The following is a 16,819-nucleotide window of genomic DNA, read 5'->3' on the forward strand; positions in this document are numbered from 1 at the left end:
AAGCAGAACTGGGGATACTCGTCCCTAACTATAACAATATCCATAACATCAACACTCCTCTACACATGGTTGTATTTGAAGCTGCAATGCTTCGCAGCCAGAAGCACACCCCTTGAAGCAGCACAGGTGTGGGCAGCACCTGTGAAATTTAATTTACTTGGAAGAAGTGAGTTATGGGTTGAATTGTCCATCCTTGTTCTATTCTGTGTCACCATCTTTCTAACCATGCTGAACACCCTCTCTGATGATGCCTTGCTGTGTGCCACACACAATAGTGCCTTCATCAAATGCACCAGAGTCTGGAATCTCCCATCTCTCCCTAGCATGGCCCAAACCCTGTCAATCCTTGCTTCCTGAAGAAGATCTTCCCTGCCAAGCACCTGGTACTCCACTAATTCTTCCCTAAGTCTATCCAGGCCCAACCGCAGCTGCAGCAGACTTTTCCCTAGCTCTATGACTGCACATGAAAATGAGCAAATTAAGCACAAGTGAGCTGGAGATATAATTGCTTGCTCTATTATTATACTCTGTAACTTCTGAAGTTGATTATTAAACAACTACCACCATCAATTAAAAAAGGGGATGTACCTGAGTTTGGAGAAAATTGATGCCGTGACGCTGGATCCAACACGGTCAGGCTTTGGAGGATGATGTTGTCGAGGGGGGATGCAGTCATCATCTTTGTGGTCACAGATACAAAGAAGTCTCTCACTGCTTTGTGACACATGATCGGATCAATGATTACAGGCATTGTATGATGGATTATCAGTCAGTTAGCTCTTAGGAGGTAAGCTTATTTGGACAACACAATAATCATAATGCTTACTGGATCATCATTGGGACAGAAGAGTAAAGTTCATCCATGTTGTCCTCCAAGAGGCTTTGTGCAGCTACTGCAAGAAAGAGTTCTTTGCCTGGCAACTGTAGGCTGGCATCCATGAACTTGATGTCCTTCAGTGGGACGTCAGCAATAAGGCTGGCAGTGAGAAATCTTCCCATCAATCTTCTCACCAGGCCGGTCATCTCCCTCCTTGGGTAGCCTATGGACCATCACTCCTTCAGCCTAGAAACACAAGACGGATTATCAGTTTTGAAAAATTATGAGAACAGCTTTATTTATTATCACAATTATTAAAGTTTATCTTTTGCTGGGCTGGCTGAGCTGAAACATAACCTTGAACTCTGCCAGTGGCTTCAGAACCTGGAAGAAGAACTTTGTCTTCTTGCTGGTTAAATGCTCTGCCAGCATCTTCACCTAACCAGGCTTCTCCACATCCTCATACTGGCCTGCAGTGCATCCCACTGGTTGAGCACCCGCTTTATGCAAGTCAGCAAGCTGAGCCACCTGGTTGCACAGTATTGGAGTATCTTCAGAGTCTCTGAGTCAGTGAACTGCACAAACTCTTTGAAGATTTCAGCATGTTTGGCACTAAAGTTGAGAAAGGTCAAATAAAAATACATAAATAAAATACAATCAGGAAAGAAATTGTTAAGTAATGAAAAGCCAGGAAGCTAAAAATGATATCCAATAACAGTCAAATTGTGGAACAGAGGCTCTCTTTTAACTTATGTTCAAGTGTAACATGTAGCATATCAATATGCTTACCTGATGTCAAAGAGCATAAATGCTGCTGCTGATGTGATCAACAGGCTGGCCTAGAGCCCTAATGCCACATCCTGTGGCCAGCTGGACTTCGTCACCTCCTTCTGAGTTTTCAAAGAGAAAACCCTGGCCAATATCACAAATTCCTTTAAATAAAATAATATTTATTTAGAGAGCAATTTTCACTGACGACAGCCACAAATTACTTTATAAGAGAAGCGTGAATACAAAATACATACTTTATCAGACCAAAGGGTTGGTTTTGGCACAGTTTAACCCTCACGTCATACTTTAAAAAACTTACGTTCGTCACCCTGGGGACCGTTTTCTGCCACGCCCGAAAAATGCTATAAAAAGATTATATATTCATATTTTTTTCCACTTTAAATTAGCCAGTCTTTTAAAACTACTTCTCCCTGAAATAGTCATGTAAAGTTTTAATTATATTTCGGGGGTTTTAACCCTTTTAATCGCAGTTTAATTACATGAGCGCACCGTTTTTTTAGCCCCCCAAAACGAAATATTAAAAAAAAAAAACATTTGAAGTAATATTTGATTGTTATTATAATTAGGCCTTTAGATGTACTAAAGATTGGCACCAACCTTCATTTCGATCGCCTTTTTTTTTTTTTGCAGGAGCAGAAAATGGTCTCCAGGCGGCCAATGTTGCTCCTCTAAGCCGAAAGAAGTGTCTTTCCCCGGCATAAGTCGCGACGATCACCGGGGCATGTTGCGTCGGACCCCTTTTTCCAACACACACGTCCGGTACCACGTCACAACAAATACGTCATTTCCTGTTGATTAAAAAAAAATGCACCCTCAAACGGTCCTAGGGGCTGAAAATGGTCCCGCCCGATCGGCGGGCGAAGGCGCTGCTGCACGCCGGAAATGAGGCTTCGTTTCCCGCAGGTCTGTTTAAGCAGCCCGCTGTTTTCCAGCCCGGGGTCAAATGTGGAGCAAGGGCGCCACCCGGTGGACAAATAAAAAAATTACAACTCTAAGGCCACTACTGCAAACGGAAACGGAAGCATTACCGATCACGATCGATTTGACCGTAATTTTTTTGCCGTGAAAAATAGCGTTTATAATGGGTTTCAATGGGGCACAAAACGGTCCCTAGGGTGTCAAGTGTGAGTATTTTTGCTGCTAAGCCGTGTTAGGCTGATGTAAGAAAATCAGACTGAAATTTTGAATTTTTTACAAAAACGAAACCGGGTGGCAAGTTTGGCTATATTACACCCAACACAGCGGAAATGGCTTTTATACGAATAAAAAAAGTGGCAGAAAAAGAGCCCAGTATGACGTGATTAAACAGTTCATAAAAAGCTCAGGGTTTTAAGTGTTATATGTAACAAATCTCTTCTTTAAAACTCAGTTTATTTGTCATATTTTCTCTCTCAGGTCTGAATGTCCACAGCATGCTGAAACATGAAGCCATCGTCCTCGCTTTGGAAACATTTCTGTAGGATAAGCTGCACTGGCACGATGAGCGTTACACGCCTCTCCACCCGTTGAAACTACCCTACTCTGACTTTCCTTAAACAGTGACCTGTAACATATTAACTGAGTTAAGTGAGTCATTAATAAATAACTCAAATGATAACAAACTGAAAAGTTTTCTTAGTCACTGATGTTTAGAGAGGCCACACTCATTATGGTTCACAGGAGTTCAGGAGTGAGCGATGAAAGTGATGCTACATCAGAGTCTGTCTCTGGACTGGTTGTTTGAGTTCAGCAGGAGGTGGGGAACCCACAGCTACCAGTGGCGCCGCTTGGTTGGTGGGAGGATCATACTTCAGGTTCAGTATTATAGTTACGTTCTTCCTGGTCAGTTTTTTAAAGTTCTGGTACAGAAAGAGAACTAAGACAGCCACACCATCACCTGTGGCTGACCACACACCATTAATGATTTGACTTCTCAGTGTTGACAAAATATTTCCAGTGGCAACATAACTAGAAGCCAAAAGTTCACTTTTGAAAATTCAAGACTAAAGTTCCACATTATGAAAAGTTACTCCAAAAAGTCTACAAAGGTTTTCTTTTTGTCTACCAAAGTACATTTTTGTAACTTCATGTGTCGAAATAGCAAATAAAGAGATTAAGGAAAGATTTACAGTCAGAATTACCAGAGTTAGCAGAGCTACCGTAGTTCAGCTTATGGACTTTAATAAGGACAGATAAGAATGGTGAGAGTTTACATGCTGTAACTTTAATGATGCTTGAAAATAATCCAGGAACTGCACTGAGCCTGTCCAGTCAGCACAGTCTGTGTAATATGTGAATAATAATACATTTGACTTCTCCTCCCTTTTCCAATTAAAAGTTGCCAGTAGGGTTGTTGGACTTTGGGACCATGGAGCTGTGGTTTAAAAAATTCGTACACAGTGTAATTACTGTATTTGGACAAAATAACCATTAACTGTAGTTTAAAAGTAGGTTCACGTCAGGGCCAGTGGGGTTAGGAGTAAATTGGATTTAGTCACTGTCTGTGGCAAATAAATTCAATTTACCACCAGAAAAAGCCACAAATGGCAGTAATACTTTTTAAAACGCCTAATGACCAAAATCAGGTAACTTAGGTGCACCTGCTTAACTGCTCATTAACACATTAAGTGGGTCACTTGCCTGCGTGCAAGAAAGCAACAAGTTTTAATGGTGACCATCAGGAAAACCAACACACCCACACTTAAAATAGGGTACACAGATTTATTTTTCCTCCAAGGCAGCAGCAGCAGACTAGCAGCAGAAGACAGTTCTGTCCTGCAATCCAAGGCCATGGTCAAAATTACTGGTCTCGTCAGCCTTGTGTTGTTAGGGAGTGGGTTTCTACACCAGATCCTACAACTAAAACCTCTGCCCCTCTTAGTCTTGGGCAATCGTGGTTCAAGAGTTGGCAGTTTGTCTTGTAATTGGAAAGTTGCCGGTTCGAGCCCTGGCTCGGCCGTTGTGTCCTTGGGCAAGACACTTCACCCGCTGCCTACTGGTGGTCGTCAGAGGGCCCGGTGGCGCCAGTGTCCGGCAGCCTCGCCTCTGTCAGTGCGCCCCAGGATGGCTACGATGTAGCTTGACATCACCAGTGTGTGAATGGGTGGATGACTGAATGTGTAAAACACTTTGGGGTCCTTAGGGACTAGTAAAGCGCTATACAAATACAGGCCATTTACCATTTTTTGTACAATTTCCTCTCATTGGTTACCTCCTCCTCCTTTTCTGTGTTTTGCCAGTTGTCAAACAACGATGTGGTCCATTACCGCCACCAACTGGCTCGGAGTGTGAACCAGAATTCACTCATACCAAAGAATCAAAAAAATAAAAGTACTATTGCAGTACTCCATAATAGCAACGACTGACCTGAGGCTGTTGCTGTATCTCTAGATTATCCAACACTAACTAAAAGTTTCCGTTGCATACACATTCATGTAGACACACAAGGGGCTGACAAAAATCATCTAATGCGTCTCTTCATGGGGTATGTGGAAGAGAAAATAACTGACAACTGCACAACACTGTTTCAGCAAAACATGACTTTATTTGATTCCGTTTCACTTCTGACTCTGACTTGGATGTGGACGCCCTCAGAGAATGAAGGCGGCGCCTCATGGCGATCTGTTCCTGGCACTTCTCCTTGGCCTCCTGTCTACAAGAACAAATGTGTGTCAGTCAAACAGCTCCCACATGTCCAACTTTGTCTCCTTAACATTTCACCATCAGGTGCTCCTTGAAGGTTTTCAACCCATAATCGGCCGAATGCCATTACAGCTATATCATGCAAGGCAACTCAGAACTACACTGCTGAAAAACACAGTCCGGTACTTTAAATTTCAAGTGACTCACGATTAAATCACAACTTAAAAGTATATTTAAGGTCAGGAAATTAATTACAATATGTTGTTAGACACAATGCACTTGATGTAATACAGCCGCTCCAACACTCGTGGAAATATCACACCTGCCAGAAATGTATTTGTCACATTATCTTCATTGATCTGAACCACTAGAAATAAATGTAGTGTTCAGCTACACGACAAAAGCAGACTAGTGTGATCTTTGATTCTCAGCAGCTGGTTAAGAATAAAGGCCTAGATTAACACATACCTTCATCCTCTTGGCCAGCAGCTTGTACTCCGAGGCCTCCTCCTTGATCTTCTGGGTGCACTGTCTCTTGAGAGCCATGCGGCGGCGCTTGCGCTGCAGCGCATGAGGAGTCACCAGTCTCTGGATGTTGGCAGCCTTAGTTCTGGGCTTCTCACCTACCAAAGCGAGAGGATTGAAAGAGTCAATACTGACACAGTTCAAGGTCAAGTGTGGTAATGAGGAAGAAGCTTAATGTTCTCACTTTCTGTACACACAACTTGTGCTGTACTACCTCAAAGGAAGCACATTGCTTACTTTCCAATTCTACAAAAACAGTAACTTTGATCTCTCTGCAGTTGGATCATCATAACTTTTTCAACAGCACAATGACCCCAAACACACCTATGTGTGGCCAAGGAAAGTGATGGTGTGCTGCGTCAGATGGCCTGGCCTCTACAGTCACCTGACCTAAACCCAATCCAGACGATTTTGGAAGAAATGGACGCAGAGTGAAGGCAAAAGGGCCAACAAGTGGTCAGCGTCTCTGCGAACTCCTTCAAGACTGTTGGAAAACCATTTCAGGTGACGACCTCATGAAGCTCATTGAGAGAACGCCAAGAGTGTGCAAAGCAGTGATCAAAGCAAAGGGTGGCTATTTTGAAGACTATACAATAAACATTATTTGAGTTATTTCACACTTTCTTTGTTTACTACATAATACTATATGTGTTCATTCAAAGTTTTGATTCTTTCAGATACAATCTACAATGTAAATCGTCATGAAGAAGAAAACCATTAAATTAGAAGGCGAGTCCAAACACACTCACTCTCTGATATATAAGATATAAGAACACACACACACACACACACACACACACTATGACTATTAGGAAATATTCTTTGGTACTGACACAAGATGAAATATGAGAGAAATATGTAAGATGTACAGGATCACCTGACAAAGCTGTTCTGCACAGTCCTGCAGCAGATTCTCTCTGGACCTGCTGCCTTCTTTTCCTTCGTCCTTCTGGGCTGTCGATGTGGGGTTGGGCTGGGCCGGTGCGAGGGATCCCCCCCCCCAGGTGGGATAGTGGGGTTGGGGGCAGAAATGAAAATCCATGTGAGAGATTATCTAAAGTTTGTTTGGACTGGGGTGGGGTGAGGGATGGGGCTAGCTCTGTGCTTGCCCCCCGGGGGACAAGAGACAGTACAACTGATCAGTTGAGAAGTCAGTTTACCTGATCAGTTGTGCTGTGGGTTGGGGCTGGGCGGGGGTGAGGGATGGGGTTTACTTTGTTGTGTTGCCCCCTGAGGAGGGGGGGATTGCTTACAGGCACAATGCCCTGCGTCAGCTGCTCCTGAAAAAAATACATTAAAAGAAAAAACAAAACAAAAACATAAGTACTTCCAACAAACATTGCTGCCCAGGGTAATGAAACTGACGGTGTAATAACTTCATACCTCATCCCACACATATCCAGATCTTCCACCGCAATGGGCGCCGGTCCACCGCCAACTAAAAAACTATATACACAACTATAAAAAACTATATACAGATGTGGTGTGGGGGAAAAGGGGAGTCAGGCCGGGGAAGCAGGTTTCTGAGTCACTCAGTGTAACGAGAGGAGACAGGGTTCAGATTCAGCTTACTCGCTTGAGACTTGAGAATACATCACTGTAGAAAATTCATGTGAGAGATTATCTAGAGTTTGTAGCAAGAAAAATCTTCATATTGGTGTTGTGGTTTATCCACGATGTGCTTTTGGTCAGGCTTGGCGTCTGCTTCCCCCACAAAGAAAGAAAAACAGAAAAAGAAGATATTACATCTTCAACAGTTATTAACAGAAGAAAATGTGAAGGCTAATTTCAATAAACTACTGAATTCAAATCAGTTTTATTATTATCATATATCTATAATATAGCACCAAATCACAACAACAAAACCAGTTAAACCAAATCCAGTTAATCTAGAACACTGGCAGCCTCGCCTCTGTCAGTGCAGCTACAATGTGACGTGCCATCACCAGTGTGTGAATGGGTGGATCACTGAATGTAGTGTAAAGCGCTTTGGGGTCCAGAGGGACTAAGTAAAGCGCTATACAAATACAGGCCGTCTACCATAAAAACACACTCGTGAATTATCGTTAGCAAGATGCCAAATTTAGCAAGAGACTAGCATACTTCTTTAGCAAGCACGTGGTCTCAACTCACCAAGATAAGCTATGGGCGGGAACACAGCAAGGTGCTCCGTTAACTTAACACATTAAAGTTTTCAAATCAGCTTTTGAACAGTGCAAACACTGGTTTATAACACTTTTTTCTGCATTAAAACTCACCAAAACGATGGATAGTTCAGCTCATTTGCTTTCAAAATGTGAAAGACCTAGCTAATGCGTGATGGTGGTCCTATGCGTGGAAGGTGGGACTAATATTGCTTCTAAACAAATGAAATTATCAACACCAAATGTGATCCTCTCTCTAACTTTAGAGAGAAAATCACATTTCCTCTTTTCAAAATAATTGTTTTTTCAAAATAAAAGAGTGAGAATGCATTTGTACAAAAAAAAAGCAGAAAGAAAGAAATAAGAAAAGGCGTTTTCTCTACTTGTTTACACTAACATCTGGATTGATTTACTAACTCAGCCTGACAGTATGTCAAAATAGATTTTGGCACAACTGTTTGCAAGTTTGGCTTTTTTGTTTGTTTGTTTCAAATTTCTTTCTGAGTACAGCATGCAGTGAAATGCTTGCATCTGAGCAGACAGGTTGCAGGCTGCAAGACGTTTTTATAGATGATGTACCCCAGGTAACGCGTTACTGTAATCCGATTACTTTTTTCAAGTAACGAGTAATGTAAGGGATTGTATTGTTTCTTTATGTTGTTGTGGGTTCTTAAGAATGACACCATTACTTGAAGAGAAGGTATTTTATCGAACTGCGGTTCACATGTAAACAAAGCTTCGCCATCACGGTCTAGTCAGAGGTAACTCCCTCTGGCTCTCTAGCTCCCCCTACAGTCTAGGAGTATTAACAACATAAAACATGATACTAGGCAAATAAGGATTTGCTGTTATCATTACAGGGATTACTATTGCAAAACAGGTAATTATACTGTTACTTTCTTGTAAGCGCGCTGCGTTAGTGCAACTGATTTTTTTCTTGTTTAAAACAAACACCACTCACGCTTCACAGATGTAAAGCTGCCTGCGTAAAGATGAAAGTGACTTCGTACAGCCACGATTTGCAGGCGCTGTGCAAGAGGTTCGGGAGCAGAAGTCCCATTGTACTACTGCATGAACACGCTTTTCACACATGGTTGCTGTACGCATAAAGCTGGCTGTAGCTTTTTAGCTCACAGCCCGACACATACTAACAACAGCATAGATGGCACAGGCGTCAAGGCGGCGAGGCGTGAATGCGGGTGCCGCTCAGGTGCGTCCGCCTCCTCTGCAGCGGCGCTGCACACCACGCCCCGCCACACACATTAACCAGGTAAAATACATATTTAGGCAGAATTTTGCAAATATCTATTTTTCATTTTTCAGCACATAGTGCTTTTTTATTTTTTTAAAAGTCAGATCAAGGCTCCAAAAGCCCAAAGGAGATATAAGGGTTGCGGCTCACAACAGTTTTTGTTTGCTACATGGATCATTTTAGTTCAGCTGGGTGTCTTTCCTTTTGTTAGTTCAAAATGTGTTAATTACATGAATAAAATGTAATTTTCTCTGTAGCACTTCATGGATTTCATAAACAACACACCTTAGTTGTTCACACAAAGCATAAAGGTAAAAAAACCAAACAAACAGTATATACAGTGTTATCTTCATTTTAGATGTCAAAAAGTATTTGTGGCTCCCAGTGTTTTCTTTTGCATGCATGGAAACCGGGTCCAAATGGCTCTTTGGGTCTTAAAGGTTGCTGACCCCTGCCCTGGATTGAAACAGGGGTCAAATGTTTCCTGGTCTTCCTAAAGTCCACGATCAGTTCATTGGTCTTTGCCACGTTGAGCTGAAGATGATTCTGCTCACACCACGTGACAAAGGAGTTGACCACAGCCCGGTACTCTTTCTCATCATCCAACCACTGCAGAGTCATCAGAAAACTTCTGAAGATGGCAGGTCTCTGTGCAGTGGCTGAAGTCTGAGGTGTACAGGGAAAGGACAGAGGATGGTCCCTTGTGGTGCCCTTGTGTTGCTAATTACCTTGTCAGACACACACTGTGGAAGACGCACATATTGTGGTCTCCCTGTCAGGTAATCAACAATCCAGGACACCAGAGAAGCATCCACCTGCATCGCTGTTAACTTCATCATCATTCATCACATTACGAGCATATGTACTTTTAGTTTTAGTTCACACTGACCGTGTAATACTCAGCAACCAGTATGTGTTTTACTCTGTCATTGTTCACACGAATTTAATACAAAAATAAAATACATTCTGTAACAAAGACCATCACCCAGTTTAAGGTTACGCCACAACTGACCTAAATTTACAGTATTGGTAATTACCAAAATCATTTTCTACGGTCCTGTAAAGGTTAATCCACCAGTATGCACAAATTCTTTAATGAAAATGATAATATCAATGATAAAATACAATTATTGTTGTTGCCCATGAAGCTTCATTTTTACTGTTTTACAAATAAAGGGGGTAAATAAAGGATTTTTTTTTTTTTGGTTAAGAGGCCAAATTATATTTAGTTGCATTCCTGAACAGAAAATCTATTTTTAGTGGTCGAATGTTAAGTTTAATTAATTTCTGTTTCTTCAGAGAAATCCAGTGTGTCGGCCCAAACTCCTATAAAAATATTAATTCAACCATTTTAGCAGCACACTGAACGATGTGTACAAGAGTAAAAACATCCAGAATGATTGTGATTCAGATCAGTACAGTATCAGTGGTGTTAAAGTGTTTTTTTGTGTCACCTGCAGTGAAAGGGGCACTAGTTCACTGATTCCACTTGTTTTGGGGTTTATTGGTTCAAATTAAAGCTAAATTAGCTGAATTGTATTTTGCTTTGTATGTAAGTAAAAGAGCTGCATCAGTGTGGCAGACTGTTAAAATAAGAAATACGGTACTGTAGTTAGAAATAGTCCACCTGTCAGCTGATCATACAGCTCATCTTTCTCTGTGTGCTAATCTGGGCTTTTTATGGCCCCTATGTAAGAAACAGTTTGAAAAACTACAAAGGGATATGCTTTTAAGATGATCCATGGTGATAGATCAACAATGTAAAACGTCAGACTTTAAGAAGAAAACAGGCCCAGTTTGTGAACCCAAAATTCAGTTAAATATAATCCTTCTCTGGGTGGAATCCAGAAATGGAAATCCAGCTCACCTGCTCACCTCCCGTTCCTGTCCTCTCGGATTGGGTGATTCCTTTGCAATCAATCATCAGAATACTCCCCTGCAGCTTCCACTGGCATTCCCACCCTCCCAGTGACCCTCCTCATATGCCTCCTCACCATGTCCAAGTAAAAGCTCACTCTCTCTTCTATGAACTCAAAAATACACTATATGGCCAAAAGTATTCACTCTTCTGCCTTCACATACACATGTATTTGAGTGAAATCCCATTCTTAATCCACAAGGTTTGTTGTGATGTCAGCCCACCATTTGTAGAACAGCTTTAACTCCTCTGGGGACTTTTCACAAGGTTTAGGAGTGTTTATGGGAGTTTGTGAGGTCAGACTCTGATCTTGGATGAGAAGTCTAATTTCATTTTCTACTTCCACAGCAAACCCACTCATCCATATCTTTTTGAACCTAGTTTTGTGCTGGTGCACAGTTATATTGGAGCAGGAAGAGTCCATCCCAAAACTCATCCGTTGTCTGAATTTTCCTGATATGATGATTTTACATTTCCTACCACTTCATGGCTGAGTTGTTGTTGTTTCCAATCACTTGCAGTTTGTTATAATTCCACAAACAGCTGACTGTGGAATATTTAGTAGTTGGGAAATTTCACGACTGGACTTATGAAATTATGGAATATGAGCTTTGATTGAATGAATTAAATGTGAGATAAAAAACCTTGTGGCTGCGAACCCGTTTTATCAGCTACACTGTACACAGTTTTTATGTCAATAAAATGCAAGCCGTACGAAACAGATGCTCGACATACAGTAAGCAACAACAACAAAACTCCCTGGACTTGCACGGTTCTCATTTATTACTCTTATTTCCAAGAAAACATCAAAGTGAGGTGGAAATATATCACGGCACAATGCTGGAACATTCTTTCACAGACACGTTTGAAATCCTGCAGCTGGAAACACATTCATAAACATATGAAGACATTAAATGGGTATCAAATTATTACTTAAAGACACAGACAAAAACAGCCACCAAAACAGATTATGGACAGGGCCATAACACCCCCCTTCCCAAGACCAAACATCTCCCCTATAGATGTTTGGCACTCAGGAGTTCAGAAAACCACGCGACAGCGCATCTGCCATTACATTCTCTGTCCCTTTTTTGTGATGGATCTCCAGATTGAAATCCTGCACTAAGAGGGACCATCTCATAAGCCTTTGGTTAGAATTTTGCATCCTAGTCAAAAACATGAGGGGGTTGTAATCGGTGTAAACAATGACAGGTGCTGAACTAGAACCGACATAGACCTCGAAATGCTGTAGAGCAAGCAACAGAGAAAGAGCTTCCTTTTCAATGGTACTGTATTTCTGTTGGTGGGAGTTGAATTTTTTTGAAAAGTAACCATTTGGGTGATCAACACCCTGCCTATCCTCCTGCAACAGCACCGCACCTGCACCATCGGCGCTGGCATCCACCTTGAGTTTAAACGGATGTGTGAAAGCAGGAGCGGCAAGCAGGGCCGGCCCGTGGCATAGGCCGTATAGGCAAATGCTAAGGGCGCCGGCCATCAGGGGGCGCCACGCCAGTGCCACAAATGTTTGGGGAAAAAAAAAAAAAGAAAAAAAGTTGGTACTATTATTTCTAAATACAAAAAATAATCCCACGATAATTAAAATGCAAAGTAAAGCTTATTTAATAGAAATATTATTTGTTACAACATTACGCCCCCCCCTCCCCGCACGGTGCGCCCCCTCCCTTCCCGTATCATGGTTCCTTTTGGACGTCACCACAACAAAAAAATCAACACAAGATGTCAAAGCGGCCAAAACTGTCAGGTGCCCAGGGAAGAAAAAAGAGAGAAGAAGAGGAGGAGAAACGAGAAAAAGACAGAGGTCGGTAACGTTAGCCTACATGAAATTATTTGTCTGAATGTGATAGTAACCTAAATTTTTAGCATTAAGCTAATGTTACATGATTCGCTAATTGCTAATCAATAAATAGCTAGTTAACTGTTTTAACGTCAGTTAATATTGTGGAGGGGGCTAAATTGTTATGGAAAATAATAATGTAACGTTAGGTAATTACAGTACTCCCACCTTTCCCACCATTCCTCATTTGTATTCATCTTTTAAGCAGGTGTTTTTTGTTTACATTGTTATTGCCTTCTGGTTAGCTAACGTTTACCCTGCAGGTAATAGTCACTTTTCCACCCCTGTATATATTATAGTTGTAAGCCTAGTTGTTAAAGTGCACATCATTAATGTTAATTAAGCAATATCACATGAGAGGGAATGCTGTTTTTTAATATGAGCACTGCTGTGATTCGGTCAAAGATAATCATAACATAACATTCTCATATGATATTATACTGTTACTTTGCATTCTGCTATTCAGCATTTCACTGTAATGATGACAATAAATTGAATCTAATCTAATTTGCATATCAGTTATGATCATACATATATCTCTTTGGTTTTTCATTTATATTATATCATTTCATTTTATTCCTGGAATCATATGTTTTTATTATTAGACTTTAATACTCAGTGGTGTCACATACTCCTCTCTTCAGATGCACTGTTGAAGTTTCTAAATCCCACCCCTGGGCCATCTACCACATCTACCGCTGCTGCCTCCACTTCAGCAGCACAACCCACCAGTGATGCAGCATCAGCAGCACAACCCAGCCATGATGCAGCAGCATCAAGCGGTCTTCCTGTTGCCTCCACCTCAGCAGCACAACCCACCAGTTTTGCAGCAGCATCAAGTGGTGTTCCTGTTGCCTTATTTATATTGTATTTTTAATTTATTTTATCCAACTTGTTGACACGTTTTATTGTATGTATGTATGTAAAATTTATTGTATTTCATATATTCATTTTTTATTTTTTGTATTCATTTATTTATTCATATATTTTTTTATCTTGTTAATTATTCTGATTGTGAATTTGCTTTCTTTAAGTAAAAAAAAAAGGTCAAAGAAAAAGCTATTCGGTTTCTTGTGAGTACATACACTACACTGCCGATGTAGGGGGGCGCCACCTAAAATCTTGCCTAGGGCGCCAGATTGGTTAGGGCCGGGCCTGGCGGCAAGTACTGGTGTGCTGCAGAGGAGAGCTTTGAGAGACTCAAAAGCATTCTGGCATGTGGGGGACCATACGAATGGTTTTGACACACTTGTGAGACTGGTGAGAGGTGCAACTACATCTGCAAAATTCTTACAGAAGCCACGATAATAGCCGGCCATTCCAAGGAACCGGCGAAGTTCACGTCTAGTGCGAGGCACAGGGAAATCTAGGACAGCCTGGATTTTAGCCAAAAGGGGGCGCACCTGTCCCTGACCCACCTGCTTCCCTAGATAAGTCACAGTGGCCTTACCAAAGTCACATTTGGCAAGATTTAGGGTAAGGGATGCCTCTTTTAATCTTTCAAAAATCTCCGTGAGTGTTTCAAGGTGTTCTGACCAAGTCTGTGAATAGGCTACAATGTCGTCCAAGTACACTTCACAGTTTGTGACACCACCTAAGACAATGTGCATAAGGTGTTGGAATGTGGCAGGGGCATTTCGAAGGCCAAAAGGCATGACGGTGGATTGGAGGAAGTGATCAGGAGTGACGAAAGCAGAAATTTCAGATGCACGCGGAGTGAGGGGAACTTGCCAATAACCCTTTAATAAATCCAGTTTGGTGACAAACTTTGTGGAGCCAACCCTATCAACACAATCTTCCATGCGGGGAAGAGGGTAGGAGTCGGGTTTGGTCACACTGTTCACTTTTCGAAAATCAGTACAAAAACGTGGGGTCTTCCTTCGGCACAAGAAGGCATGGGGAACTCCAGGCACTCGAACTAGGGACAGCTAGCCCATTTTCCAGCAAGTAGGAAACTTCTTGCTGAAAAAGAGCACATTGTAAGTGAAGGACTTTGCTCAGCTAAGAGAATTGGTCCTGCTGGAAGAATTCAAAACGTGTCTTCCAGAGAATGTTGTTGTATATATCAATGAGCAAAAGGTGGATTCGTTGTCTAAAGCTGTTATTCTAGCAGATGAGTTTGTGTTGACCCATCGCGTCACGTTTTCAGCTATGCGCCGTGAATGGGCCCCGTTGTCTAAACCTGCAAGGAGTTTGAGGGTTTCTCCTAAGCGTCAAACGCGCCCTGATCAGGTTCCCATGACTGTCCAAGAATGCTTTTATTGCCATGATACTGGCCATCTCATTGCCAATTGTCCGTCGCTCCGGTTTTGTTCAGTCGGTTTCTACTCCTAATCCCGTCAGGGATGAACCAGGAAATGACAGTCTTGACAGCAGTTACCGACCTTTCATTTCACAAGGGTTCGCCTCACTGACTGGAATAGAGGGGGATCGCGTGCCGATTGTAATTTTGCGCGACACTGGGGCTGCCCAGTGGAAAAGCGCGTTGCCTTTTTCAAGTAACTCGTTTTGTGGTGCTGATGCTCTCGTGTGGGGAGTGAAAATGAGTGTGTTACGAGCGCCGCTGCATAGAGTCTTCCTACAGTCACCTCTCGTTTCGGGCCCGGTAACAGTTGGGGTGCGAGCTCGCTTGCCCGTGCAGGGGGTTACTATGATTCTGGGGAATGATCTAGCCAATGGAAAAGTTTTCCCGATCCCTGAAGTAATTGAAAACCCTGTCGATGATTTTGTTTTTGTTTCTGAGCCTGCTGCTGACAGTCTGCCCTCTGTTTTTCCTGCCTGTATTGTCACACGCGCCCACAAGCGCAAATATAGTGATGTTGAGTTGTCTGACTTTTTTCTATGTTCTGAAGCTGTTCCTGAGACTGCTCAACTGCCTGTGGAAAAAGCTGAAAAATGTGTGTCTGATGAAATGCTACCCGCTACACCTGACCTGTCTTTTGAGGTAAACAAAACAGATTTTATTCATGCGCAACAGAGTGACCCGACTTTGGCCAAATGTTTACTCGCCGCAAATTCCAGTGATCAGAATCCCCGTGTCTACAGCATTGAAAATGATGTGTTAATGCGCAAATGGCATCCTCCCTCATCTAGTGATCTTGGCTGGAATGTATTTCAACAAGTGGTTGTACCGCAAAAATTCCGACCCCAAGTACTCAGCCTCGCACATGACAGTTTCTCTGGACATTTAGGAATTAGGAAAACTTACCATCGTATTCTGCGTCACTTTTTCTGGCCAGGTTTGAAGTCTAAAGTGACCAAGTATTGCCGTTTTTGCCACGTTTGCCAGGTCAGTGGAAAACCCAACCAGGTTATTCCTCCCGCTCCATTGCATCCAATCCCGGCTTTAGGGGGACCATTTGAGCACATAATCATCGATTGTGTAGGTCCACTTCCAAAAACAAAGTCAGGACATCAGTACATCTTGACTTTGATGTGCACCGCCACACGCTTCCCCGAGGCTATTCCGTTACGCACTATCAAAGTCAAAGCCATTGTCAGAGCATTAGTAAACTTTTTCTCCACTTTCGGTTTGCCTAAATCAGTTCAAATGGACCAAGGGTCTAACTTCATGTCCAAGATTTTCGCTCAGGTCTTAAAATCGCTATCCATCAAGCATCAAAAATCCAGTGCATATCACCCCGAATCACAGGGTGCGCTTGAGCGTTTCCACCAAACCTTAAAAGCCATGATTAAAAGACATTTAACCAATCCTGTTAAATGTCTGGCTGGGCTAACGTTTGGGATCTGAATGGCAGCAGGAGCCTCCGCCCCTGGCGTCATCCGTCCACTGGCAGCTTGTGGAATGGTTGCAGCAGCTTCTGCTCCCGCATCCACCACCAAACCTCCAGTCGCCTCAACCGGCCGAGGTTTCGACTTTGCAAATACCCCC

At 42.4% G+C, this 16,819-nt stretch overlaps 1 long non-coding RNA gene across 1 annotated transcript; it reads right to left on the minus strand.

The window, feature by feature from the left end:
* Positions 1–5,137: 5,137 nt before the first annotated feature.
* Positions 5,138–8,171, minus strand: LOC146572012 (uncharacterized). Its single transcript, XR_014892649.1, has 5 exons — positions 8,014–8,171; positions 7,139–7,456; positions 6,633–7,035; positions 5,699–5,853; positions 5,138–5,240 (listed from the first exon to the last, which is right to left on the minus strand). It is a non-coding gene; the product is annotated as an uncharacterized LOC146572012 (long non-coding RNA).
* Between the last annotated feature and the right edge of the window lie 8,648 nt (positions 8,172–16,819).

This window comes from Mchenga conophoros, linkage group LG6 (assembly GCF_057382185.1).
Source record: "Mchenga conophoros isolate Kocher_MC1m ecotype Shallow Benthic linkage group LG6, M_conophoros_male_GT1.1, whole genome shotgun sequence".
Taxonomy (NCBI): domain Eukaryota; kingdom Metazoa; phylum Chordata; class Actinopteri; order Cichliformes; family Cichlidae; genus Mchenga; species Mchenga conophoros.